This window comes from Anabrus simplex, chromosome 6 (assembly GCF_040414725.1).
Source record: "Anabrus simplex isolate iqAnaSimp1 chromosome 6, ASM4041472v1, whole genome shotgun sequence".
Taxonomy (NCBI): domain Eukaryota; kingdom Metazoa; phylum Arthropoda; class Insecta; order Orthoptera; family Tettigoniidae; genus Anabrus; species Anabrus simplex.
The window spans coordinates 281,996,013-282,021,811 of record NC_090270.1 but is presented as its reverse complement, the minus strand read 5'-3'; the positions used below and the strand labels follow the sequence as shown (position 1 = coordinate 282,021,811).

The following is a 25,799-nucleotide window of genomic DNA, read 5'->3' as shown; positions in this document are numbered from 1 at the left end:
CACGTAGGCTGAGTGGACCTCGAACCAGCCCTCAGGCCCAGGTAAAAATCTCTGACGTGGCCGGAAATCGAACCCGGGGCCTCCGGGTAAAAGGCAGGCACTCTACCCCTACACCACGGGGCTGGCATTAGTTCTACTATTCGAGAAAAACCCGTGGTCTGCGTTGCCAGAAAGTAGTATTATCATTATGTGAGAAACACCATGGGATTGTGTTGCCTGTGGGCGTTACCATAATGTGTGCGGCACCGTGGGTCTGCATTGCCTGTTATTAGTACCACTATGTGAGCGACCCCATGAGTATACGTGACCTGTGATTAGTTCCACCAAGTGAGGAACACCACGGGAATATGTCGCCCGTGATTAGTACACCTACACTTGCTACAAAAAGTATTGGCATACCCCATGTTTTCCCAAAATATGAGTATACAGGAAGCGTGAAAGAAAATAACATGTGTAGCCATTAATATAACATATAACGAAACTAAGATGCACTGACATCACAACATTAACACAAAAGAAGTATGTAGTTACACAAGGACATCGACATTAACACTGCAAAACAAATATTGGCACAGTGTACTACTAAACCCTGTAAGCGTTCGTGCGTACGTTTCAGTATCGTGTATGCAAGCCATTAGCACGTATGCCAGCATCCAGACGTTTCAGGTGCAATTGCCGACCATACCTCTTGTAGAACCCTCTTCAGTTTTTTTGTTTTTTTTTTTTTTTTTTTTTTTTTTTTTTTAACCAAACGAGCGGCACTTGGCCTTTTCTCTTCCACGATGATCCCACAGGGATTCAAATCTGGGCTCTGTGGTGGAGTAAGAAGTCGTCAGGGGGCATTATGCAGTAACCACTCTCGAGTTTTTAAAGCAGTGTGTTTGGGGTCGTTATCCTGTTGGAAATGGAGACCCCATCCAGGCCGAGCATGTGTACACTGTTGGACAAATTAACCCGGACACACCAATGTATTTGCACTGATCCTCATGTCCTTCAGTAAAGGCCAGCTTTCCAACTCCGGAGGATGCTATGCACCCCCAAACCATAACATGCCCACCACCATGCTTTAATGTTAACACTGTGTTGCTGGTGTAATTCGGTGTTAGGTTTTCGCCATACTTCCTTTCGTCCGTCAGAACCAAACAGGTTGAACTTCGACTCGTCTGCGAATATGACAGTGTCCCAGAATTCCAGCGGTTTTCCACAATATTCCTTGACAAACGCAAGGCGTTCCTTCTTGTTTGCCTCCGAGATATATAGTTTCTTTCGTGGAGATCTGCCATGTATATCGATACTATGCAAGACATTTCGTACTGTCTGTGCACTTACCATTTTGTTAGATGTTGTGGCGACGTGCGCAACTAACGAGGTAGCACTTCTCGTCGAATTTTTTGGACTAAACTTACGATGCGCCATCTCTCTTGTTGTGTGAGTATGCGTGGGCGACCTGTTCTAGATGTGTTTTCTGTAGATCTATGCTCCTTATATTTGTGTATAATAGATCGCACAGTGCAGAAGCTGATAGTAAGCATTTTACTGATCTCTCTGTAACTTCTGCCTTGTGAGTGCAGTAACACAATGTTCTCTCGAACGACGGATGAATGTTCTCCTTTCTTTTCCCATGTTGACAGTACTGAGCACTACCACATCTACCGTCAGACTGACTGGTAAACAAGCCTTTGTGACGATACAGAAACATGACCTTGTGTTCCATGTTGTTTACACCACCGAGGGGTACGAGGGCTCCGCTGTGCCAATAATTATTTGGCGGTTCTAATACTGTTTTTTCCTTTCGAAATCGCTCGTTGCTCGTGTCCCTGCATAATATACGTAATATTGTGTATCTACCGTATCTCTGTCTACGTATATATCCTGCATGTCACATTGTTGTTCATTGCTCTCAATAGTATAACAACATGGGGTGCGTCAATACTTTTTGTAGCAAGTATAGGTGAGGAGCACCCTGGGTCTTCATTGCTTGTGAGTGGTGCCCTTATGTGCGAAACACCATGGGTTTGTGCTACCTGCGAGTGGTGCCATTGTGTGTGACATACCATGGGTTTACATCACCTGTGATTTGTACCACCATGTGAGAAACACCATGAGTCTACGTTACCTGTGATTAGTACCACTGTAGGAGGAACACCATGATTCTGTTTTACTAGCGATTAGTACCATTGTGAGGGGCCGGTGACCTGGATTTTTGACCCCTTTAGATAATAAGCATCATCCCAGTAATTAAAACACTGTGAATTGGATCCACTGATTGTTTTTGTTTCACGATCATTTTCTCATCACCATTCATTTTAGATTGTAGTCAGTGGATACATTTTGAAGTTTTAATTTGCATTTCGTTACACCTCGTACCATAAGGGGTCGATGACCTAGCTGTTAGGCCTCTTTACACAACAAACATCATCACCATCATCATGTACTGAGCACGACGTAATACGTTGAAAGTTTATTTCGGGACGGAATTGTAGCCTATAATATTATTGCAATGCAAACGAAACTCTACATGGTTTGCTCCATCGAAAAAGCAATGGTGATATCGTAAACGAAAGGTTTTCATGTCGTAATTTGCAACGTTTATTATTGTTATAATTATTACCACCGACCTAGTTAGCCATGCGGTTAGGGGCGCACAGCTGTGAGCTTGCATTTTAGAGATAGTGGGTTCGATCCCCACTGTCGGCAGTCCTGAAGATAGTTTTCCGTGGTTTCCTATTTTCACACCAGGCAAATGCTGGGACTGTACCTTAATTAAGGCCAGGGTCGCTTCCTTCCCACTCCTAGCACTTTCCTTTCCCATCGTCGCCCTAAGATCTATCTGCAACGTAAAGCAACAGCATTATTATTATTAATAGTTGTAGTAGTCGTAACAAATACATTGCAATTGGGCGATATCCCGCTATACTTCCTTACAGTAGAGTGGTATAACGGCGAAATTCAATAAAAATTAAACATTACATAACAGCAACAACAAAATACAACAATCAGTCATGGTGCATGAAAATTAATATACATACATACATACATACATACATTATCATTATAGACTGTTATGCCTTTCAGCGTTCAGTCTGCAAGCCTCTGAGAATTTACTAAACTTCGCCACAATCCTCGATTTGCAACTAGTGTTGTGGCTTCATTTAGTTCTATACCTCTTATCTTTAAATCGTTAGAAACAGTCTAACCATCGTCGTCTTGGTCTCCCTCTACTTCTCTTACCCTCCATAACAGAGCCCATTATTCTCCTAGGTAACCTATCCTCCTCCATTCGCCTCACATGACCCCACCACCGAAGCCGGTTTATGCGTACAGCTTCATCCATCGAGTTCATTCCTAAATTAGCCTTTATCTCCTCATTCCGAGTTCCCTCCTGCCATTGTTCCCACCTGTTTGTACCAGCAATCATTCTTGCTACTTTCATGTCTGTTACTTCTAACTTATGAATAAGATATCCTGAGTCCACCCAGCTTTCGCTCCCGTAAAGCAAAGTTGGTCTGAAAACAGACCGATGTAAAGATAGTTTCGTCTGGGAGCTGACTTCCTTCTTACAGAATACTGCTGATCGCAACTGCGAGCTCACTGCATTAGCTTTACTACACCTTGATTCAATCTCACTTACTATATTACCATCCCGGGAAAACACACAACCTAAATACTTGAAATTATCGACCTGTTCTAGCTTTGTATCACCAATCTGACATTCAATTCTGTTGGATTTCTTACCTACTGACATCAATGTAGTCTTCGAGAGGCTAATTTTCATACCATACTCATTGCACCTATTTTCAAGTTCCAAGATGTTAGACTGCAGGCTTTCGGCACAGTCTGCCATTAAGACCAAGTCGTCAGCATAGGCCAGGCTGCTTACTACATTTCCACCTAACTGAATCCCTCCCTGCCATTTTATACCTTTCAGCATATGATCCATGTAAACTACAAACAGCAAAGGTGAAAGATTACAGCCTTGTCTAACTCCTGTAAGTACCCTGAACCAAGAACTCATTCTACCATCAATTCTCACTGAAGCCCAATTGTCAACATAAATGCCTTTGATTGATTTTAATAATCTACCTTTAATTCCATAGTCCCCCAGTATAGCGAACATCTTTTCCCTCGGTACCCTGTCATATGCTTTCTCTAGATCTACGAAACATAAACACAACTGCCTATTCCTCTCGTAGCATTTTTCAATTACCTGGCGCATACTGAAAATCTGATCCTGACAGCCTCTCTGTGGTCTGAAACCACACTGGTTTTCATCCAACTTCCTCTCAACGACTGATCGCTCTCTCCCTTCCAAGATGCCTGTGAATACTTTGCCTGGTATACTAATCAATGAGATACCTCGATAGTTGTTGCAATCCTTCCTGTTCCCTTGCTTATAGATAGGTGCAATTACTGCTTTTGTCCAATCTGAAGGTACCTTACCAACACTCCACGCTAATTTGACTATTCTATGAAGCCATTTCATCCCTGCCTTCCCACTATACTTCACCATTTCAGGTCTAATTTCATCTATTCCTGCTGCCTTATGACAATGGAGTTTATTTACTATCCTTTCCACTTCCTCAAGCATAATTTCACCAACATCATTTTCCTCCTCCCCATGAGCTTGACTGTTTGCAACACTACCATGATGATTTCCTTTTACATTGAGAAGATGTTCAAAATATTCCCTCCACCTCTCCAGTGATTCCCTGGGATCTGTTATGAGTTCACCTGAATTACTCAAAACACTGTTCATTTCTTTTTTCCCTCCCTTCCTAAGATTCTTTATTACTGTCCAGAAAGGTTTCCCTGCTGCTTGACCTAGCCTTTCCAGGTTATTACCAAAATCTTCCCATGACTTCTTTTTGGATTCAACAACTATTTGTTTCGCTCTGTTTCTTTCATCTACGTACCAATCCCTGTCTCCCTCGGCCCTTGTTTGGAGCCATTTCTGATAAGCCTTCTTTTTACGTTTACAGGCTGCTCTCACTTCATCATTCCACCAAGATGTTCGCCTTTTCCCATCTTTACACACAGTTGTTCCTAGGCATTCCCTTGCTGTTTCTACTACAGCATCCCTGTATGCCACCCATTCACTTTCTATATCCTGAACCTGCTTACTGTCTACTGTTCGAAACTTCTCACTAATCATATCCATGTACTTCTGTCTAATTTCCTCGTCCTGGAGATTTTCTACCCTTATTCGTTTGCAGACAGATTTCACTTTCTCTGCCCTAGGCCTAGAGATACCTAGTTCACTACAGATCAGATAATGGTCTGTATCATCGAAAAATCCCCGAAAAACTCGTACATTCCTAAAAGATTTCCTGAATTCAAAGTCTGTTAAGATATAGTCTATTATGGATCTGGTACCCCTAGCCTCCCATGTGTAGCGGTGAATAGCCTTATGCTTGAAGAATATATTCGTAACAGCTAAACCCATACTAGCACAGAAGTCCAGCAAACGCTTCCCATTCCCATTAGCTTCCATATCTTCCCCACATTTACCAATCACCCTTTCGTATCCTTCAGGTCTATTCCCAACTCTCGCATTGAAATCGGCCATTAGCACTATTCTATCCTTGCTGTTGACCCTGACCACGATGTCACTCAATGCTTCATAAAACTTGTCAACTTCATCCTCATCTGCACCCTCACATGGTGAATACACGGACACAATTCTTGTCCTAATTCCTCCCACTGACAAATCTACCCACATCATTCGCTCACTTACGTGCCTAACAGAAACTATGTTGCGTGCAATGGTATTCCTGATAAAGAGCCCTACCCCAGACTCTGCCCTTCCCTTTCTAACACCCGTCAAGTACACTTTATAATCTCCTATCTCTTCCTCCTTATCTCCCCTTACCCGAATATCACTTACTCTTAGCACATCCAGATGCATCCTCTTTGCTGACTCAGCAAGTTCTACCGTCTTTCTTCCATAAGTCCCATTAATATTGATAGCTCCCCATCGAATTCCATTTCGTTCGCCAAGTTGTTTCCAAGGAGTCCCTCGCCTGTCAAATGGGAGTGGGACTCCATTACTCCCATAGGTCCGAGGCTTACTTAAAGTGTTCTGAGCTCGGTAAATTCATGAAGCAGGATGCTGCCCTACTTGCACATAGTCCAAGTGAGGATCTCTCCTCTAACGGGTTATGGACCACCGGTGAATTGTGTAGTCCTAGCCGCCTGAGCACAAGGAGGGCCACGACTCAGAATATGTCCGAGATGCCCACTCCCATTCCATAGCAACTGGTATCCCGACTCTCAGGACCACTTACTAGGCCACTCAGCCGTTGCCCATGGTTCACGAACTAGGACGTGACTACAGTAACCCACCTCAAATATAAGGCTGGAATAAATTAACTGAATATTACTATGTTACAATCTGAATATACTAAAATCGATGCTACTATGTAATCCATTTAGAGGAACAGTACATAGCCTTAAATGAGAGGAGTGAGAACGTAAATGGGATAGCCTAAGATACTTAAACCTAGTGCGTAATTTTTGCTTTCATTCACACGTCATTCACTCTTACATCCATTCGAGTCAACTCTGTGTACTCTGGAGGAATTTACGGTAGGCTGTTTTAAATGTCCTAGACGAGCAAAACTTTTTAATGTCTTCCGGGATCGTATTACATAACCTCGAGGCAGAGACCAGGAATGAATGGCTGTAGGTATTTGTTCGATGCGGTGCTATTTCAGGTAATGATACGGAACGAGTGTTAATTTCGTGGAATGAAGAAAGAAGCCTAAAATTGGACGATATGTAGGTGGGGCTGTGTTTGAAGAAACCAATTGATAGACGAGGGTCATTTGGTGGGTTTTTCTACGGTCATTTAAACGTAACCATCCCAACTGTTTGTAGTATGGTGTTATATGAGCATCAGATCGAACCTGCCAAGTTGGGGTCGGAAGGCCAGCGCCTCGACCGTCTGAGCCACTTAGCCCGACTAAAAACAAAACAAAAAATACAGTACTCAACAAAAGTTTTTTTATTTGTCAATTTCATACAGTATATGTCACGGAACCTCATACACGTGTTCAGGTATGCATTGCAGGGAGACAAAGTGACGCTAAAACCAGATTAGGTTCGAATTTGCCCATTGGGAGGCATTTGTCATATACAGTATGTGGCTCTGTTATTCGTACAGCCTTCAATTTCTTATCAAGTCTCGTATATTCACATTAACGATTGAAAAATTGAAATAAAAAACACTTTACAAGTAAAAACATGGTTTGGCAATGTTAATTTGTTAGTGAAAACCATACTTATTTACATACAGACGAGAAGATTTGATATGAATGTGCCGACATCGATAAATGGGTGTACAAGTTGTATTCGTACTAGGGATGTGCCACTTGATCGCCTGCTCGAGCAGGCTCGAGTGCTGACGTCACGAACTGGTGTGGCGAGCTTGGTCAGTACCTACTAATACTAGTATTAGTTAGTAACTAATAGTTACTGACTTGGTCGAGCAACATCGAGCAGCACAGAATTCCCTCGTGACGTAGGCTTGCATGCTCTCTAAGCAGGACGTGTGTGTTGTGACTCGAGCCACACTTCCGTCTTCACTCATTCTCTTTGGTCTTCACATTCCAGCACTACATTGTAGAAGAGTAATTAGCGATCATTCTACAGAAGTACAGACGTACCATAAGTCGTAGTGTAATCATTAGTTTATTAAACCCATATATGCCCAGAATAAATGTTTGTTATCAAACTGAACGGACTTCTCGACATGAAGATGAGCGCTGCATAGTGATAATATTTCTGTGGTTCTCCTATCGTTACTTGGTCGCTACTTCCATTTCTGATTCTTCTGATCATTGGATATATAAATTTAATAATATATTCTTTTCAGTTTCATTATAGTGCTATGATACTATTTCTCCTACACGAAGACGTGTTTATACACAATACACCATTGGTATGACGAGAGCTTGGATATTTAATTTGTATCCATTCAATTTATAATTATTTTGCTGCCGTAGGCCTATATGCTAATTAGGAAAAGGGAAAGGAGGGAGAATAGTAATAATAAGAAGGAAATTTGAACAGAACTGAAGTTCTGAGTCCGATAGGATATAGAGACGAGAATTATAGGCACTAAAACAGTTAAAATAGGCAGGCGTATAGGCTGTTATATTAGCCAAAATAGGCATTTAAATAAACACTAACGTGTAAATAGGCAACAAAATAGGCATGAAAAATTACTTATAATTTAATAACAGACTCAGTTACTATAAAAGGAATTTACAAGCAACGTTTCAATGTTTTCCGATAACAATCTTGTTCTCCTCTCATGCATAATGTTTTTGTACTGAGAGAAAGATCTCTCAACATCACATGTAGTGATTGGACAAAACTTCAATGAAGTCACTTCATCTGGTTTTATTTCGCTAAGAGCGGCTGCCTTCCCAGAGGTTCGGTCAAACTTCCTCTGACTTCTTCCACAGTCATAAATGACTCCACCAGCGGCATGGCACTCTTTTCCGACTTGATTATTGTGCCCGGCAGCTTGTTGAAATTTGAAGATGCTCCGGTTTATGCAGAGGCATATTAGCTTTCAACATTGCAGTGCATAGGTCTGAAGAAAATGGTTGTTGGTCGCTGCCCAAGGTGGACTAGTAGAAAGGCTGTACTCGTATCAGATGCATCGCAGTATTTCTCAGTTGATCTATGTGGTATTTTTCTCACATTTGATCTGAAAAATAAAATTGACATAAATTACATTGTCCCTACATCTTAAATTTCTACAGTTGGGCTAATTGGTAATAATGCTTAGTATATGTCATGCATTTGTTTAATAAAAAAAAAGACTATTAGAGATGATGTCTCCAGAAGTACAAAACTTTAAAGTAGGAACAAGGGAATTAGTAATTTACGTGGAAATATGTCCTCAAGGATTTTCAGTTATAATTTGGTAATATCGTGTCGAGTTCACCGGGTGAAAAATATAATAAAAAAGACGTGAAACGATACCGGAGTAGCGTAGAGGAGAGATCCGTTTTTTATGCTTGCCAAGGACCCACCAAGCTGGCCCTAGCAGTATTCTTACTTATATATAAGAATGAAAACTGAGGGACTATAAATCTAGGATTTTTGAACACTTTATTTGTTTCTATTCGCCGGCTTTGATCAGCAGGTCAGCTGTCATGAAGACTATTTTCTGTTGCCTGCAATAGATCCTGCATAATGTGTGCCCACAAGGCCGCCACACTCCTTGAAAATTAAAAACCACGTAATTTGAAACTGTCGTGACATGCGCCCATAACCTTATTTTACCGGGCGAGTTGGCCGTGCGGTTAGGGGCGCGCAGCTGTGAGTTTGCGTACGGGAAATAGTGGGTTCGAATCCCTCTGTCGGCAGCCCTGAAGATGTTTTTCCGTTGTTTCCCATTTCCACACCAGGCAAATGCTGGGGCTGTACTTTAATTAATGCCACGGCTGCTTCCTTCCCACTCCTAGCCCTTTCCTACCCTATCGACGCCATTAGACCTATCTGTGTCCGTGCGACGTAAAGCCACTAGCAAAAAAACGTTATTTTTGTCACAGTTTAACTAGACTCTAGAGGGGATGTTAGAGGCCTGTTAACCTGGGAGCTTACGCCCCTCAGACTCTCTGCTGTGGCACCGTCCCAGCCGGGCTACATTGGATCTGCAACCTGTGTTTCGCGAAGGCTTAGCGGAAGTGTAATAAAATTCCTGATTTTTAAAAGGAGTTTTAAAAATTGCATTTCAGTTGTAAATCTCTATTTACACAGGAAATGAATCACAGTTCAAAATCCCGATTTAATTTTCATCCATTCTGTGACAAGAGACCACCGGCGTTCTAACTTGTCGTTCATTAATGTTCCGGGGTATCTGTGGAACGCAGAGATGGTGAAAGAATGTGCGGGCTTGAATAGGTCTAACTACAGTACCAAGAATTGAATTAAAATTTTAACAAAGGTTATATTTCTTTCAGTATTTAAAAAACTTAACAAATTTCCACTAGGTGAAATCAATGAAAATCAGGTATAATGCCAATCTTGAAAAGAGACTTGGAAAAATCCAAAATTCAGAGCTTTAACAATTTTGGGCTTCAAGCCCCTATTTTTACCATTCCTGAACTACCAGCTCAAGTTTACAATTCAAAATGAGGAATAATTAGTCAAGGGCAGAAATCCCCTAATTCAAGAGTACTTGCTCCCTAAATTACAATGCCTAGCCTTCCAGAGGCACCCTTCACTATTACAAAACTTCGAAAAGAGCTAACAAGCTCTCAGTTTCTTCCAGCCTACTCAAGGCGACATCCAAATCTTACAATCTCGGGGCTCTCAAGGCACAACTTACAATTAGAAATAATTTTATACAGGGGTATCTAGTACCCAACCTACAGAGCCTTTGCGAAAAAGAACAGGTTAAATAAACAGCCCGAACACAAACAGAATGGAGGCGAAAACTGCGTTCCAGATAATGAAATATAAAATCCTACAGGGCTCTCGGCCGATGAAACTGGGGCTAATCCCAAACTACTGACGTGGCTCGCATGGAAATTACTTTAATACATTACAGGAAGGAAACAGTTATCAAAACGTAGTCACCTCAAACCAAGATGAAGGGGAGCTCGAGAGGGTAACTCACTCTCTATCCCCGATTTACAGTTAAAAGACTAAATGAAATTTTACATGCAAGGAAGAAGTTTACATTAAAACGGCTACATGATTAGAAATTCGGACCTTCCCCGCGGATAAGAATGCGGAAACAGCAAGAAAGATTGAATTTATGTGGCCATTACCTGGTGGATGTTCTGCTGGCCGAAGAAAGAGGCCTCCTGCCTCAACACACCCACTCAGAAAGACGACGATCAATTGGCAAGGTAACCCGAAAAGCCGCAGTTTATGTACCCTCAGGGGAGGTTCGAGAGAATTCAGGACTAATCCGGCCACACCCTCTCAATTTTTATTGGCAAATTAAAAAACCTAGAAATACAAAACTTCTTAAAGTTTTAAGTTCTTCCACCTTGCACCAGAGTGCATGATCAGTGTTTTTGGTAGTGACATCTATGGGAAAATGTCCCAACTTCTTGATGTATAGTAAAACAAAACAAGGAGATTCAATCAGTTCAGGAAACTTCAGAATATCACAGTTACTTTATATTTCAGTAGTGACATCTTCCGATTAAAGTCTCAACTTTATGTAGTAGCAATTTCACATTTTGGTCGGTAGAGGAGTTCATTAAGGCGCTTATTTTGAATGAGCGGCGTTGAGGTGTACCTCCCGGTACAATTAATTTAATGATTATTTGCGTTTTAGCGATATAAATGATCGAAAGTTCACGACTAATACAGCATTGCAACAAAACAACTTGTCACAATACATAAATTAATAGGCCTATATATATGCGACAATGAAATGCGGTCATTGTTCTCAATCACAAAGAGGATAAAAGGAAGAAACGAACTTATCAAGCCTGACAGACTACACTTCCATCCGTAGTGAAATTGGGATCCCTTGTGATCGACTGCTTCAGCCAGTAGGACCTCGACGATTTTTCTTTGGGCATTGCCACGAACACCCTTCTTCTTCTTCTTCTTCTTCTTCTTCTTCTTCTTCTTCTTCTTCTTCTTCTTCGTCTTCGTCTTCGTCTTCGTCTTCGTCTTCGTCTTCGTCTTCTTCTTCTTCTTCTTCTTCTTCTTATTATTATTATTATTATTATTATTATTATTATTATTATTATTATTATTCCACTTCACAATAAATCACAACACGTTCTGAACGTAAATCGTACGCGTACAACAGTTCCCATCGAAATGAGGTACAGGGCATATGGGTTGTGCAAGAAGTTCGATGTTGACTGGTTCTCGCATATGTCTTAGGAGGTTGGAGGGGTTGAAGGCTTCGAGGTCAAATTGTTCCTTGTTTCTCCTGATGGAAATTTCCGTAGAACTATTTTTGGTGACTTCTGAGAATTCCCGTTTTTGTTCGTGGGGTAAACAGATACTGAGAAGAGAGAAGAAAATTCTGTGGAGCACACTAGCTACAATATAATGCACTGGAAGAAAATCGGCTTTAAAAAAAATATTCAAAAGGCATCAAATAGGCAATTTTACTCCAAATAGGCACAAACACCTGAAATAGGCATTTATAGGCACAATAAAACCAACGAAAAATAGCTAGAAAGACCGTAAAACGGATTTATATCTCAAAAGCCTACGTTTCTGAACACAGGAATAAAGTAGGTAAATAGGCAAATCCCCGTCTCTAGATATAACTGAACTTTCAGGATTTTTTAAATTGCATCCCACAGCTCGTTGATATTGTATGTTGTGAAAGTGCATCACTGGATACACAGAGCTGGTATTATGTTCTTGTAATTCTAGTGGATTAGTCATTAATAATTCAACATATTTCGATGTAAGCTTATTTTATTACCACGAACATGCGGTATTTGACATCAGAGAGCAACGACGATTGCCACGTAACTGATTTGGTACAAGGATATCACTCATAGATGGCGGGCCATACTCCTGAGTCGAGTTGCTCGAGCTGCGATCAAGCCCATCCCTAATTCGTACACATGGACAGGATGATGCCCACCGTTTGGTTGCAATGCACGGAAAAGTCTCAGTGACGGTATACGACTGGTCAAGTGCGTTACTCTCCTTCCTAGTGTATCTGTGGTGGACACGGGTTGGAGTGAAGAATTAAATACGGAGCTTACGAACACTATACTTAAACTGGCACTTAAAGGATTTTCATTACGAAAGATTGGACAGCTGGTCAATAGAACACATTCTACGGTGTAATATGTGGTTGATAAATTTAGAAACAAAGGCACTATTAAGAACACGCCAAGGAAAGTGTTTAACTGGAAGGGAAGAACGGTTTCTTGTTCGGCTGATAAATTCAGATTCAAAATTAAGTGCACCAGTATTGAGGCAACTCACGGAGGAACGAACTTGAAAGAAGATCAGGAACTCCACCATCCGACGGATCCTGTATCGGCATGGGTACTATGGAAGAATCCCTCGGAAAAGGCCATATGTAAATAGAAAAAAACAGACGGCTTAGACTGACATTCGCTAAGAAGCATGTAAATAAGGGGAACGAATTCTGGAATGATGTTATATGGTCTGATGAGACCAAAATATACCTATTGGGGCCAGATGGCATCCACAGAATATGGAGAAAAATTGGCACGGACAATGATGTGGCGAATACACTTCCAGCTGTAAAATACGGTGGTGGTCTGTAAAGCTTTGGGGCTGTATGTCAGCCAGAGGTGTGGGTAATATACATTTCATTGACGGAATAATGAACAAGGAGGGCTATAATGAAATCCTGAGGGAAACGTGAAGCAGAGTGACGAAAAAATGGGGATGCCACCTGTTTTATATGTTTCAAACACTACATTGACCGTTTTGGTTTATGCACATTCGGGCTTGGTGTTCAATAGATCGTCTTGCGAACGAAGCATTCCAGGTGTAATTCCTAAACTTAAATAAGTTTAAAGAAATTCTGTCAAACCGCTTTCCAATGATGTTCAAACATGTTCCTCATCCAAGAAGAATGAGGCCAAATTTTGAATTATACTGACAAAATTATAATTTTCTTTATGTAGATGAAGAAGTTCCGTCATATCTTCATAGCTGCGCCCATTAAGCCACAATAACTGATGTTGAGTGATTTTAATCTGAGCCACGGCTCTGATCCTGTCTTCTTTAGCTTTTCTCATACCTACGTCAATGGGGTGGTACCTTATCTCAACCAAGGGGCTATTTTCCCCAATTCTGCTTACAAGTAGAATTACTCAAGGAGATGCCACTATAACTATATTTAAGGTAACCTACGAATGTGAGTGAATTTTCTCCCCCTGTGGGTGGGGCCGGTATAATAACACCCACGGTATCCCCTGCCTGTCGTAAGAGGCGACTGAAAGGGGCCCCAGGGGTTCTGAACTTTGGAGTGCGTGTTGGCGACCACGGGGCTCTTAGCTGAGTCCTGGCATTACTTCCACTTGTGTCACGCTCCTCACTTTCATCTATCCTATCCGACATTCCTTTGTCAACTCTTGTTATTTTCTGCCCCGACGCTGTTAGGTTTCCGAGGGCTAGGGAGTTTTTCATTTTCACACCCTTCGTGGCCCTTGTCTTTTTTTGGTCGATAGCTTCGTTTTTCAAAATGTCGGATCCCGTCCATTTTTCTCTCTGATTAATGTTATATAGAGGATGGTTGCCTAGTTGTACTTCCTCTTGAAACAGTAATCACATCCACCACCTGAGTGAATTTTCGAGAAAATCGGTGAACATTTTCAAATTTTGATTTTGCATCGCCGCTCTACAACTGCCATGTTTAAAGTCCATGCGCCGATTTCAGTGTCTTGCGATTTTTAGTGCAAGTGATGCATGTAGATCTTTTATCGCTGTATTTTCATACTCCAAATTGTCAGTAGTTTTCTGTCTATAAAATTCCCCTTGTATTACAGTTTTTGTGATACGCAGTTCAAACTTGCTACATTACTCCCCGGATATAGGCCTATGGTGAATTAAAATAGCCTTAGATCTTCTGGGAAAGAATAATATATTTACATTTTTATATGCGTTGATATTTAATAAAAATGTATGGTGCACAAATGTTTAAAAAATCTAGGCGATTATCTACCATTAGCACATTAAATCCCAGGACAATTTTAAAAAGTGCATGTACGAGAGACTTTTTATGTGGCGTCCTATAAAAATGAACTAATTTGGCCATATCGTCTGAACTACGGAGGACACAGTAGTCTAATGAAATCTTGTGTACAGTCTTTTGATATTATATCTTTGGTATAAATTTTAAAAATATAGCTTTGATAGTTTAGAACTTTCCAGTTTCACTTATGTTTTACCTTAACATATGGAACCGATGACCGCATCTGATGCTAACCAAGAGATTTGAGAGTTGGAATTTTGGCTTCATAGCCGAGTGCCATTGAAATTAGCTTCACGCCATAGCGACGGTGGTTTGCGAGTGGAATATTTGAAACGGAAAGTCACGTTCCTCTGGTTTGGATTTCTTATAAAACTGGAATTCACGTGGCTATGAACACGATATAACAGTCGTTCCTTTTAGAGTTGGAGTGTTCCCGGACATCTGTAAACATAACGTAATAACCTGTTCACCATGTTAACGTTCTTAATGTTCCTTGACGTAACTGTTGGTGCTTCCCCGCTGTTTACTGCACCTCACGTGTGTCCCCATATCAGATTCATAGAAATTTGCTAATTGCGCTTGCAATCATAACTTAGATTTTACTGTTGGAGTGTGGGAACGGGAGATTTATCACTAGCACGAAGTTACTGTTTTAGGTGATGTAACTGCTGTACGGTGACTCCCTGTTCATTTTCCTCTCTCGGAACTCAATCGGTCACGGTAGTGACATTTCGTATTTCCCGCCGTTACGATATTGTGATAATTATGATAGGATTTTTATTTATAAGTGTACCGGGAGGTACACCTCAACGCCGCGCATTCAAAATAAGCGCCTTAATAAACTGTGGAAACTGATACAACATGAACTTAGAACTTTAATCAGAAGATGTCACCACTGAAAAATTTAGTAATTTTGTTGTTGCGAAGTTTCCTAAACTGACTGAATTTCTCCTTGTTTTGTTTGCTATACATCAAGAAGTTTGGACATTTTTCCACAGATGACTCTACCAAAAAACACTGATCCATAGATGACTCTACCAAAAACCTCTGATCATGCACTCTGGTGCAAGGTGAAGGAACTTATAACTTAAAGAAGTTTTGTATTTCTAAGTTGTCCATAACTGAGCCTATGTTCATTTATTTTTGGGTTGGCAACCCTCCTTTTTCTTTCCGCCAGGTTTGAATCTGGCCAATCAAAAATTTCTGTAATTTTCAACCTATCACAGGCTTCTTTTTCGATTCTGATTAACCAATTAAATTGAGAAGGTGTGGCTGGTTTAGTCTTGAATTCTCTCGAACCTTACCTGAGGGTATATAAGTTGCTGCTTTTCGCGTTTCCTGGCTAATTGATCATCGTCTTTCTCTGTGTGTGTTAAGGCAGGAGGCGGGGCCGCCTCTTTCTTCGGCCAGCAGAACATCTATAAGGTAATGGCCACATAAAATTATATCTTTCTTGCTACCTCCGCAGCTTTATTCGAGGGGGAGGTCCGAATCTTTAACGGTGTAATCTACCTTTTCTAAAACGTAATTTTTCTTTCGGTTAATGTACAAACTTCATAAAATCTTTAATTGTAAATCGGGGATAGAGAGTGAGTTACCCTCTCGAGCTCCCCTTCATCTTGGTTTGAGGCGGCTACGTTTTCGCTACCTTTCGTTACTTTAATGTATTAAGGTAATTTCCATGCGAGCCACACCAGTAGTGTGGGAATAGCCCCAGTTTCATTGGCCTAGAGCCCTGTAGGTTTTTATATTTCATCATCTGGAGCACAGTCTTCGCCTCCATTCAATTTGTGTTCGGGCCGTTTATTTAACCTGTTCTTTTGCACAAAGGCCCTGTAGGTTGGGTACTAGATACCCCTGTATAAAATTATTTTCTATTTGTAAATTGTGGCTTGAGAGGACAGAGATTGTAAATTTTGATGTAATGTTGCCTTGAGTGGGCCGTAAGAAACCGAGAGCCTGTTAGCTCTTTTTCAAAGTTTTGTAAAGGTAACGAGTGCCTCTGGAAGGCTAGATATTGTATTTTGGGAGCAAGTGCTCTTGATGTAGGGAATTTCTGCCCTTGAGTAAATGATTCCTTATTTAAATTAAAGTTGTAAACTGGAACCGGTATCTCTGGAATTGTAAAACTACGGTCTTGAAGCCCAGAATCTGTAAAGTTCACTGATCTTGAATTTTCCTATTCTTGTTTCAAGATTGCTCTTGTACCTGATATGTTGTCATTTTCACTAAGTGAAAAATTGTTAAGTTGTTGTTTTCTGAATAAATATAACCTTCAGTTCAAGTTTTAAATTAATTTTGATATTCTAGATAGACCCATTCACCCCGGCACCTTCTTTAACCTCTTTCTGCTCTACGGATATCCCCGTAACATTAAGAATGCAAAGCTTTCAAATCCCATAATATCGTAGACGCGAGGCTTTAAGACCAGAACAGTATATTTCCGTGGTCTCGTCCCATTTGCGATCAGTCCCATTTACGCTCACTCTGGTAGAATGCAAGAGTAATTTATTGTCGACGTGTAAAGCATTGTCCCACTTGCGATCACTCTTGTTAGTGTGATCAGTGATCACTATGAGAACATACTGACTTACAAACGCTGAGATTGCTGTGAGGGAATTCCTTATTTATATTATATCTGAAGGACTGGTACAGAGAGACAGCCCTTGACTATATGCTAGGTTTCTGCTCTTGAAACTCATTGAATCCTGTTTACCGTTAATATCGGAACAGACAGAGAGAGACTGAGTGGGATCCATATGTGCCTTTTATTTACGGTGACCAGATGGTCATGGGTGTACAGGCGGACAGATGAGTTTTAAAAAGCAGGACATGTTTAACCGTTGAACTTTACATTTTTTTCAAATTCAGAACATACCTGCAAAATTTTAACACTTAATATTTGCAGAAAAATGGAAATACAGGTTGAAACTGGGCTGAGAGAAGATCAGTTTGGCGTCAGAAGAAATGTAGGAACACGTGAAGCAAACCTGTCTTTACGTCTGAGAGGATCGAATTAAGAAAAAAAAGGGCCACGTTCATGGCGTTCGTAGGTCTAGAAAAGACATTTGGTAATGTTGATTGGACCAAGCTCTTTGAGATTCTGAAGGCGATCGGGATGGGAAACTGCTGTGGTAAGAATCGAGGGCTTTGAAAAAGAAGCAGCAATCCAGAAAGGAGTGAGGCAAGGTTGCAGTTTGTCCCCCTCCGTTTCAGTGTTTATATGGAAGAGGCAGTAAAGGAAGTCAAAGACGAATGTGGGAAGGGAATCACGATACAAGGAGAGGAAATCAAAACCCTGAGATTTGCTGATGTTATTGTTATTTTATCTGAGACTGCAGAAGATCTGGAGAAATTGCAGAATGCTATGGACAGAGTCTTGAGTAAGGCGTACAAGATGAAAATAAATACGTCCTAAACGAAAGTAATGGAGTGCAGTCGAACGAAGTTAGGTGATGCAGGGAATATTAGAATAGGACATGAAGTCTTAAAGGAAGTAGATAAGTATTGTACTTGAGTAGTAAAATAACTAGCGATGGCAGTAGGAAGGAGGACATAAAATGCAGACTAGCACAACCAGGGAAGGCATTTCTTGAGAAAAGAAATTTTGCTCACTTTGAACATTGATGTAGGAATTAGAAAGATGTTTTTGAAGACTTTTGTCTGGAGTGTGGTATTGTATGGAAGTGAAATACGGACGATAACTAGCCCAGAAAGGAAGGGAATAAAAGCTTTTGAAATGTGGTGTTACAGAAGAATGCTGTAGGTGAGATGGATAGATCGAATCACGAATGAAGAGATGCTGAATCGAGTTGGTGAGAGGAGATCGATTTGACTAAATTTGACCAGAAGAAGAGATGGAATGATAGGGCACATCTTAAAACACCCGGGACTTGTGCAGTTGATTTTTGAGGGGAGTGTAGGTGGTAAGAACGGTAGGGGTTTAGAGCAGATATAGGATGCAGCAGTTACGTAGAAATAAAAAGGTTAGCACGGGATAGAGTGGCGTGGAGAGCTGCATCGAATCAGTCTAAGGACTGATGACTCAAACAACAACAGCGTGCTTTTAGGGCTGACGCACACGTGGTAGATTCCCCGTCGTTTGTACCTGGTCTTTTGTGAAATGATATCAAACATCTCCCTTGTTAAATTAAATTATTTAAATCCCTAATTCCTTTTATAAACGAGTATTTTCCCTAATTTGTTCTCTTGAACGCCAACTTCATCTTCATATTGTGATCTTTGCTACTTTCAAAAACTCCACTTAACCTTATTCGTCTACTTATGTCATTCCACGCCATCTCTCCACTGAAATGAAATGGCGAATGGCTTTTAGTGCCGGGAGTGTCCGAGGACATGTTCGGCTCGCCACGTGCTGGTCTTTTGATTTGACTCCCGAAGGCGACCTGCGCGTCGTGATGAGGATGAAATGATGATGAATATGACGCATACACCCAGCGCCCGTGCTAGCAGAATTAACCAATGATGGTTAAAATTCCCGACTGCCGGGAATCGAACCCGGGACACCTGTGACCAAAGACCAGCACGCTAACCATTTAGCCATGGAGCCGGGCATCTCTCCACTGACAGCTCGGAACATTCCGCTTAGTCGAGCAGCTCGTCTCCGTACTCCAAAATGTTTCCATACATGATGAAAGACCTTTTTCTTCTCACAATTTCTTTTCCTTTGCTTCTACCAAACACTAAGACTATCTTTTACACAATCATCAGCCAGGAGAAAATTTTCCCTGTCAGACATTTTTGGGATTTCTTCACGGGAAGCAACCTCGAATGTGTTGGCTCTTTTTGTACTCCCTATACACGGTTTCTCTTTGGGTACAGCGAAGTGTTTAAATTGTAGAATTGCGGCGTCCTTGTAAGAAATTCAAAACCTCTGTTCAGTAAAAGCTGAATTCCTTTGCCAGATGCCTGAGGCACTGCTGCAATGTTATCATCGCAGGCTCGCTTCTTCCCTCGAAATACGTATAGCATTCTTTATGTTACGGGGATACCCGTGGAGCAGAAAGAGGTTAAAGAAGGTGCTGGGGTGAATAGGTCTGTCTACAATGTCAAAATTAATTTAAAATTGAACTGATTTCTTCAAAAACAACAAACTTACCAAATTTTCACTTGGTGAAAATGCCAATGATATCTCAGATACAATGATAATTTCAAAAGTTGTTAAAGTTCTGAATCTTGAATTTTCCAATTTTTGAAATTATTGGCCTACTCTACACAGATAAAATTTAAACGTTAGTGTGACCAGTATCTAGCCAATTCGCATGTTGGTATCAATTAGACCGAGCTCGATAGCTGCAGTCGCTTAAGTGCGGCCAGTATCCAGTATTCGGGAGATAGTAGGTTCGAGCCCCATTGTCGGCAGCCCTGAAAATGGTTTTCCGTGGTTTCCCATTTTCACACCAGGCAAATGCTGGGGCTGTACCTTAATTAAGGCCACGGCTGCTTACTTCCCACTCCTAGCCCTTTCCTGTCCCATCGTCTCCATAAGACCTATCTGTGTCGGTGCGACGTAAAGCAATTAGCAAAAAAAAAAAAAAAAGTATCAGTTAGGTTCTGAGAAGAACGTGTAAGTTGGACACAACTTGCAAACTAGGAGATGGTTCATTGTCTGCTCTTTTCACGGCATTCGCATAGTGTGGAATCGCAGGTGAATTCCCACTTTCTCATGTTGGTCGTAGATCTGCCAACTGCAGGGCGCAGCCTGTTGAGTGCCTTCCATGTTGTCCAGCTTTCCTCATGACCCTGAAGGGAGGCTTTCAGAAGGTACCATCCATTGTGCGAGGTAGCTGTATGAATTTATTCGAAATTTTGAAGGTGGCTCATTGAGGCTTTCTGTTAAAGCCGTTGGGTTAGTGGTTGATATCCATATAGGATATGGATCCTCAAGTTCACTCACGACGTATACCTGGAGGTGAGATACCTGCTAGACAGTACGCTTTTTCAAGTGGTGTAGACCTCAAATAATCCGTAATTAGTCTGTTGAAAACTACAGACTAATATTTCCTCAAAAATTGTTTGCGAGAGAGTGGACGGAGTGGGAAAATTCCTTACCAAATCTGGTGTATGTCGTAGTTACCACTCCTCGACCCCCTGCTGTTGCACAGAAGTTCGAAAACCCAGATAGGTTGCCGATGATTTACGGTTATCGCAAGTGGGAGACAATCGAGTCTTTTACATTATTATTCTTTGTTTTTTCTTCTGTTATTGGAGTGATCGCGAATGGGACGAATGTTGCTGTGATCACAAGTGGGACACAACCATTCCCTTCCCCTTGTTTCGGATCACCAGAAGTTATTTTTATTTTTTAATAAGTTATTCTGTTTCTCTACAGACTTAACGGATGTGCCTCTCTCATCGTTTCTCCACACAACGAAGAGCGATTCTCGTCCCCTTTCGCTCTTTGACCTCCACTTTTTACACGCCGATTAACCACAACACCATACCTTTTACCTCTCTATTTGTCTTTCCTTCTTCACTGTCATATTTTTGCAAAATTTTCTGAATTCTTCTAATGTTCTTTTAGCCTTACATACTGTCTTGCTCATCTAATTCGTTTTTCAATTTTCCTACGTTTGCACTTAAGCTTATTACTGAACATTTTCTCTTCTCTTTAACTGACTCTTGGTACTATGTTTGGATGTTTCATTTTTAGTGATACGGTGACAATCCTATTACTTCCGACAGCACATAAACAGATAAAGCACCCCCCCTCCTTCCATGGCCTGCTCTCCACCATGGAAAGAAGCTGAAGTTCATTGACTATAGATAGTTGCAGATTGTATTAAGTCATTATTTAGCATTCCTCTTGCGGCCACTTAAGCTGCATCACATAGCTATCAACTTACATTCGGGAGATAATGGGTTCGAGCCCCTTTGTCGGCAGCCCTCAATATGGTTGTTCCTGGTTTCCGACTTTCACATCATTAAACCGTTGAATTTTACATTTTTCAAATTCAGGTTCGAGAGGATTCTGGGCTAATCTGTACACACCCTCTCAATTTTTATTGGTAAATTCAAAGTGAACAAAGATTTATGTTCGGTGGCGTACCTTAATTAAGGCCACGGTCGCTTCCTTCCCACTCCTAGCATTTTGTTTTCCCCTCGTTGGCCATAAGACCGACCTGTGTTGGTGCGACGTAAAGCAAATTGTAAAAACCTTCAGCTGCACTACGTAGAGACGAACTCAAATCATACTCCAATATTCACATTTTTTATGCTGCGTCAATTAACTGACTTAGTTGTATTTCTTTACATTAAAGCGACTAAAGAGGTGGTTTGTTAAGAGTGGGTAGTTCAGTGAACGAGCCGTAGCTGAGTGTTTTGAATCACTGGATAAAAAATAGAACCCGTTTATTATGATTAAAACGCACATCTTAAGAAAACTGAAAAGCATGCTAGATTAAACATATTTGCAGCACATTTAACAAGCACAATACAGTAATAGCTTAATTGGTAAGAAAATTAACACATTTATTTTTAAAAATCATTCTTATAGCACCAAAAGGAGGCAACGATTAGACTTTCTCTGTATCTGTGTTGACCCCTGTATGTCGATGAACTGACAGTAGAATCAAACCGTTCAATCGATCATTTGATACTGTGTTCCTTATTTTTATTTAGTTCAGGCTTCTCAAAAAATATGAGCTGGCACAATGGACAAAGCATACCGATATTCAGCTCTAAATTACAGTATATCTAAAAAGCCTTTGAGGTCTGGAAGACAATAGCGAAGATGTGATGAAAAAAAGAAAATATATTTTCTAACGAGACAACAATAAAATCGCCAATATCTATCTATTGGGTGATGCAATATGTTTTCAATCTTAAAAGGACCGTTCACTAAACGATGTTGAAACAGGGAATGAAGCAGCAACGAATAGATAAAATAACTTGTCAGAACATATTCGGAACTTCCAAATATGTTCGCCGTTTCGTCGTATCGAGTCGCCTGTGATTACACTAATATGTAGACCTAGCCAACTTTTGCTGCTAAAGTAACTTAAGGTTGTATTGCTTTAGAATAGATTAAATCAAATACATTTTATTATGCTAGCGTAGATATTCCGTTTGTATATTTTGTAGGAATGAAATGTCCAAATAATGCAGCGTGCTTTATTCTATTACTAACGACTAACGTCGAGGAAGTTTTCTACACACTCCATAGCCACGCTCTAACCGCTCCCTCCCCCTCCCCCCTCCGACTGGTACGCTCTCCAACTTTTATATTTCTCTAGGAGTGGAATTGGTACATAGATCTGCTGGTACAATTTAGGTATTTGTTAATAACTTGCCATTTCCCAATTCTTGTTTTCATTTGGGCGATAGTACATGTCTGCCTTAATTATGATGGAAACTTGTATTCATTTATTATAGTTATTTAATCCGGTTACCTTCCACGTTCTTCCTCCGGACTCAGCGAGGGATCCCACCTCTACTGCCTCAAGGGCAGTGTTCTGGAGGTGAGATTTTTTTTTTTTTTTGCTAGGGGCTTTACGTCGCACCGACACAGATAGGTCTTATGGCGACGATGGGAAGGAAGGCCTAGGAGTTGGAAGGAAGCGGCCGTGGCCTTAATTAAGGTACAGCCCCAGCATTTGCCTGGTGTGAAAATGGGAAACCACGGAAAACCATTTTCAGGGCTGCCGATAGTGGGATTCGAACCTACTATCTCCCGGATGCAAGCTCACAGCCGCGCGCCTCTACGCGCACGGCCAACTCGCCCGGTCAAGGTGAGAAATTTGGTCGGAGATACAACTGGGGAGTACCTCGCCCATGCGCCCTCATGTGCTATGCTGTACAGGTGCTTTATGGTGGATGGGAAGATTGGAAGGGGTAGACAAGGAAGAGGGAGGGAAGCTCCCTGGCTTTAAGTTAGGTAGCCTACTATCCCGGCATTTGTCTGGAGGAGAAGTGGGAAACAACGCAAAACCACTTCGAGGATGGCTGAGGAGGGATCTGAATTCTCCTCTACTCATTTGACCTCCCAAGGCTGAGAGGACCATGTTCCATCCCTCGTATCACTTTTAAAATTTCGTGGCCTGCGGGTGTGCCAGCTAATCACACTAACCACTACACCACAGAGGCAGACTGATGCAAACTTTTCTAGATAAAATGAACGTACTCGCCTTCTGTAGATTTGTAACCTGTGTATTGAGGTCAGTGAATAATGCTTTTTTTTTTCTGAATGACAGTCTTCTTTGTTTATTTTTCTCATTTGTTTCCTCAACCTCTTGCTTTCGGAGTTCCCAAGAGGACAATCCTCCGTCACGTAATGATTCACTCCGTAGGTAATCAATTTCTTGCCTTTCTACTTACATCTGTTTGGAAATTCCCTGCAATTATTGAACTTGTGTTAATGTTAACCTTACAAGGAAAGTGCTACCTTCATGAACAGCTGGAAGGAACTTTTTTTCTGCTACTTATCACCAGTTTAATGCTTTCCGTGATATACCGCTTTATTACGAAGTCACAGAGTGAATTCTGTGTGCTGTGGGGCTTTACGGGAAATATTTCCGACTTTCCTTGTTGCCGGTCCTGTTTTATATACAACAGGGGAATATATCGGTCTTGTCCAGTTTACTTGTCCTGTTTTAAACTCGTACTACGGAGTGTTTCAGTAGAAACCATTCTTTCGAGCTCTAGGAAGAAAGATCTCCTTCATAGCATATGCTCTTTTTGATAATTTAGAATGATGGTGACGGTCGTGCTGATGTCGACGAAGTCATTGTATGCGGCGTTATGTCAGAAAGGTCCGCCTGATATCTCCATTTAAAATCACTGAATATCCCGAGAATACAACATAATCAAATACCGTATTGCCTTTATAAAGTTCTGAAGATCTTACTTCTGACAATTTGTTCAATATATTTTGATAAGTACGTCTTTTTTCTCTTCTCTAGCCAACTCAGAGCAGCTGGATGAGTATAAATGTGCTTTATTATTGAAGTATGGAAAGGTCAGCCGTATTTCTTCAAATCGCTTGGCTCCTTCACAATTTTGATTTACTTTCTTAGCTATGTTGGGCGTAGTGGATTAAATCTCTATTAAGAGAGGGTCGCCTGATCACGACTAGACGTCGGATTTTTAGGTGCAAAAAATGTTATTTTAGGCATAACAAAATATGTTACTTTAGGCAGCTTCAGTTTTACGTTTTTATAAGAATTTATCGATTAAAATGCCATGTTTTATGTTGCTAAATCTTAGGGGGAAATATAAAACGTGTTCCACTCATCCTTTGCTGCAAACGACATACAGTAGAATATCATTTTACCATCCGATGTGAAATGAGGAAACTCGTGTAACCACTGTTTAATTAAAGACGACTTGAAACCTGACACGTTTCGGCATAATGCACTTACTGAATAAACGGATAACTCTGACAAGTTCTAGAGAATGACATGTGTTTTGTTTCCAGCATGTCAGTGGACACTTTCTCCCGCCTCGTGACACGCAGACTACGGGCGTGTTTACTGCGCAAGGACCTTAGGGAGTGTGGTTTACAGCTTCACGATTTTAAGATTGTGTTTGTAAAGTATTTCAAGAATATACTGTTCAAGATCCTGAAAACGAGTCGGCAAATGTTCTAGTTTCTCGAAATAAATTAAAGTACATTTTAATCGATTTAGGGAGTAAAGAATACAAATTATAGTCAAATGTAGGTTCTAACGTTAATTTCGTCATTTTTATGCACTGTAGGAACATCGTTTTCAATGTTGAAAACATTTCTTAGCATAGAAAGTAGGGGGTCCCAATACTACGAAAAACGTAAGATTAAGCAATTTCCTCAATCATGCCGAAAATTGAAAGGCTAAAGAACCCGGAAAGGTTTCAAATTGAGAGTCTTGGATAGCTCTATCAAACTAAAAAAAAATCGAAAATTACTTGGATAGCTCTATCGAACTTCGAAAAATTCAAAATTCGAAAGTCACTCCCGGCCTAAATGTAGTTCCGGTAAACAGCCTAAAATCGCTTGTATCTTTACTCGTTTTCTTTTTTATTAAAATCCTATCCAGATATAATCATTTTCATAATTTGTTTGTAATGTGTTCCTTGGTTCAATATCCTCAGGGGTTCTGTGATTTTTTGAAAAATG

The 25,799-nt window shown here is 40.8% G+C and overlaps 1 protein-coding gene across 3 annotated transcripts in view; it reads left to right on the top strand.

The window, feature by feature from the left end:
• csw (corkscrew) overlaps positions 1–25,799 on the top strand; it is a 587,333-nt gene that overhangs the window by 331,357 nt on the left and 230,177 nt on the right. The gene's annotated exons all lie outside the window — the stretch shown is intronic.